A 4,499-nucleotide genomic window follows, 5' to 3' on the forward strand; every position below is an offset into this window, starting at 1 on the left:
ACACCAGGTGAGCCGTTTGAGAGATTGTTTATAAATAAGTCTCTAAAAAGTCATGGAAATTTCCTATATAAAATCGTACAAGTAAAAATGAACAGATTTCGATTTCTAAGTGGAATTCATTTACAGTTTTCGCTGAACGACTTCAGACCTAATGAGGTCAAAGATAAAGATTTCCGATCCGGACAAGGTAGAAGTGAAAAAGTACAAACATTAATCAAGAAAGATGCACTTACATACTTGGATAGCTCCTACTTAAAATCCAAGGTATGGTGATTAAATCATTCCTTTAACAAAGCGTTTATAGTCCTGTGTACTAGAGTCAAGTTATTACGATACGCAAGTATTTTAGGGTAGCGTCAGAACGCTACTTCGACAAAGCAGATCGACACGATAATCCTTTTATCGTGACGGAAGGTAATTAATTACACATCCGGCCTAGACGATGGGGCAACGCAAAGCCGCTGTCGCCCAGAATATGACTTGTTGGATCCCCCGAATCCATTCTCCATCCTTTTTGGCCTTTTAAGTATCGGCCACCGTCCTCGTCGATTACGGCGAAGAGTTCGATGAGCGAACTAATCCATAGACACGAGGCACTGAGTTTCTTAATGGATCTTCCGTTAACGCGTAGTTGGAATAGCCTTTTAAGCTTCCAGCGAATACCTAGGGAAAATAGTCATTAGACTAGGACCTTGTTTAAACCACGTCAGACGTACCAAGTATCCTGCATAAATACCTATATAATGCAAGTTCATGAACACAACGTTATCAGAACTAATAAAATCGATCATCTGAAATGTATATAATAATATTTGCATAATCACTAGGACGACATAAAGTAACATTTGTTTATCACTTTCTCTATTACTCTCTATTTCGAAAAAGAAACATTCCTGCGGCTCGGTATGGAGTTTTAAAAGAGCCTTTATAACATCCGCAATTTCGAGCATCTTAACTCCGTACCGGTTACGATTCTAATCTCGTCCACTTCCTATCCTTCTATCCTTATAGTAAAGACTTTTTTTATTGCCCTTGTGGTCAGATGAGCATACGGCCCACCTAATGGTGAATGGTCGCCCATGGACTTCAGCATTACCAGGGGCAAAGCCAAGCCTTTGCCTACCGTTAAACTCCTATTTTGACATCTTAGATTTAGTGTTTCTTCATAGTCCAGTATTGTTTTCTTAGATTCAGCTTATTACCTGTATCACCATTTTCAAAACACGTCCATTTTTCGGCGTTGTTACTTGTTTAGTCGCTTTGGAAATTTTGAAATTTGAAATTTTGTAAATTTAAAGTAAATGTTTCGGTATTACACTAAGTTAGCCAAAGAAGAAGAAAAAAATGGAACTTAACGTTTCCTTAAACATTTATCATTTTGACAGGTCGTGAGACTACCGAATGATAAATACAATCAATATCTCGTCCTAGTATTACCACATTCACACAAAGACATAAAGGACGTTATTAAGAAACTTGAAGACTCTAAAACGTTCAGGTCGACAGTAGTTAATCTAGAAGGAGGGCAGGTTTCTGCTGTTAATCTGCACATACCGATTCTAACCGAAGGTTATACCGAGGACATGAAGAGGACTCTGGATAAGGTAAACAACTGTTGCGTTTAAAATTAATTCAAACAATTTCATATTTTCATAATAAATAGTTGTTGTATATTAAACTGTGAAGTATGAAGTAAATACAACCGATTTTTATGACGACCATACATTTGTTATTGATATGGGTTACTTTGTTCCTTTCCACCAAACCAATTGTTGGTTTTATCACTTGCACTGTAAATGTGAATACGACGTACGTATTCAAAACAGCGGGCGTTTTAGCATAAAATTTAATATGAATGGGTTTTCGGCATTTAATAAATACTATTTTTGGGCCGGGGTCTGAATCTCCTTTGAGATCCGTACATAGGAGCGCGTAAGGTAAATAAGACTGCCCCCGACGAAGCAGGAATCACCGAAGATGGAACTGGTGGTTTCAGCGACCTAGACGTCTAAACTACTTCCCTACCCTTAGTCGAAACATCCAATACCCACCCGGACCCGGTAGGGTAGAGGCAGTAGCCGTGGTAAATACTGGAACCAGACTGCAGCTCACCCTAAGGACGCCTGACGATCGTCGCTTTCTGCGTAAAATCCAAGAGGCACTAGGGCTGCGCGATCTCTACCTTGTTGTCACCCCGAAGCGGATCACAAAGTGAGATAGAGATCTAGTAAGCCTTCTCTTGCGTCTGGATAAAGCAAATAGTACGCCTCTCCAAAGCTAGAACAGCTCTCTAACTCACGCTTCTTGCCTACTTTCACCGAGACCACCACCTGGAAATGTTGAGCATCGCCTTCCAAAACACTTAGTGGCGAATACCACTACGACGGCTGTCAACAAAAAGGTTCGTCCGATTCAAGTGACGAAGACAGTACGCTAGTCCTCTCAGGCAGATTAGGAAGCGATGTGTGTTCTGCCATATCCGAATGGTGGCACTCTATCGTCAATAATAACCGCTGAGCTGGGTAGAGGCCGAAACAGATCTAACCCGTCATCAACTGCATCAGCTGAAAGGCAATCTTCGATCGCAGTTCACCAACTCACTGGCGAAACGACTGCGATCTTCGACGATGGCCTTAGACAGCAGTTAGGCCCGCCAGACGGCGTGACAGGCCTCTAACACGGCCCATTGAGATTGTAGTTTCTGCGCTCGGATAATACCAAAACTGGGAAGCGGCCGGTCATAATGTACGCGACCGTCTCGCAGGACACGGTGCAAGATCTTCGTATCACTTTACCATGACAGCGCTCTATGTACGTCTCAGCATCGCAATTTTTGGTTGGCGGAATTATATAGGGTTACAGTGATATGGAGCGTACCATCTTCACATAAAGACGCTGCAGCCATCAATATTTTGAAATGAGTGAAGAAACTCCAACGATCACCCAATCGAAGCCCAAGTACCGACGTCCCATATTTATCAGTAAGCCTTAAAGGCTGTATATATAGTAACTAGAGAAAACTTTAAATTAGGTCTCAAGCGACTAGATTGAATTTATGAAACAGAGCAATGATTAAATCAGCCTTAAAAATAGGTACATAATATGTTTGAGAGCTACGACGCCGTAAAAAGACTAAGAGCAGGGTTTCAAATACACGACAACTGTATGTTAGAAGTGAGTTAGTTTATTCGCTGATATATATTTATTGTTTGTTTTCAGACGTGAAAGTAACTAAAGTATTCGACCCTAAAACATCTGATAAATAACGTATACAACAAGGATGAAACAACTTACGTGTCTAAAGCCTTATCGACGGTTATATTTGATATGAGCAGCTTCCAAATAGAACCGGAACCTTCAAGAGGTAGGGATTTGTCTTGTTAATCAAATTTTACACAATGTTGTTTCAATAACATGAAAGATAAATTAAATAACATCAAACTTCCACGTTCCATTTCCCGCCTTAGGGCTTTCTCTGGTGTGATTGTGCTGGGAACATAATTATAATAGTTTCCTCGACTCGGAATACCAAATATCTGCACTAAAGTAACCGCAGCATGTCGATGCTAGTCTCTTATGTGTGTGTGTGTGTGTGTGTGTGTGTGTGTGTGTGTGTATGTGTGTGTGTGAGTGCGCGCGCGTGCGTGTGTGTGCGTGCGTGTGTGTATGTGTGTGTGTGTGTGTGTTTTTATTGCTTAGATGGATGAGCTGTGGCCCACGTGGTGTTAAGTGGTTACCGAAGCCCATAATAATCGACAACATAAAGCTGCCTCACCTTAAGACACGAGTTCTAACGCCCAGTTTATAGTAGGTACAGCAACTGCCCCACGGCAGAAATAGGCAGGGCGGTGGTGATTACCTATGCGGCTCACAACTCGCCCTACTACCAGTAAAGTAACTCTCAGGAATACTAATGAAATGTTTAACTTTTGTCGCAGACGAACTGAAGAGACGGGCTGGTTACCCACACGTGCTACGTGACCATCATTTCAAAGCTGACCATCCTTTCATTTTCTACCTTATATCCGGGAACATTCCCGTGTTGAGCGGTGTTATAGCTTGATAGGAAAAAGGTGAATATGTCAGTTATCTATTTATCCTCACGCTCTTGGCATTGTCGGCGATCATATGGGAACAACGGTAACCGTTTACTGCAAGGTGGGATGTAAGGATGTAAATTAAATCATACGACAAAGCCAGAGAAAGTTTATAATATAGCTTTGTTTTATTTACTACATGATGTGCCACACAATTCCCCTGACGTATAATTTCTAACTACAAAAAGTGTGAAATTAAAATTAAAATGGCTTTTATTTTAATAGCAAAGTACATACATACATTCTCATATTATATTTACTCACAAATTCCGTCTGTCAAAATAAAATGTCATTTCATACATCCTAACACTTCTCGTACCTATTACTTTAACAGCAGCGTGATAAAATAACTAAAATAATAATAAATAAATAATTCAAATAAGTAGTATTAATTGAAAGAGT

General features: G+C 40.4%; 1 pseudogene across 1 annotated transcript in view; it reads left to right on the plus strand.

Annotated features, from left to right (window-relative positions):
• LOC114252133 (alaserpin-like) overlaps positions 1-4,186 on the plus strand; it is a 6,592-nt pseudogene extending 2,406 nt beyond the window's left edge. Inside the window, exons 4-7 of the transcript XR_016325081.1 lie at positions 96-264; positions 1,386-1,614; positions 3,220-3,364; positions 3,939-4,186. The product of XR_016325081.1 is annotated as an alaserpin-like (transcript). The remainder of the gene's footprint in view (positions 1-95; positions 265-1,385; positions 1,615-3,219; positions 3,365-3,938) is intronic.
• Positions 4,187-4,499: the final 313 nt, after the last annotated feature.

The sequence above is a fragment of the Bombyx mandarina genome, chromosome 22 (genome assembly GCF_030267445.1).
Source record: "Bombyx mandarina strain Sakado chromosome 22, ASM3026744v2".
In the NCBI taxonomy this organism is placed as follows: Eukaryota; Metazoa; Arthropoda; class Insecta; order Lepidoptera; family Bombycidae; genus Bombyx; species Bombyx mandarina.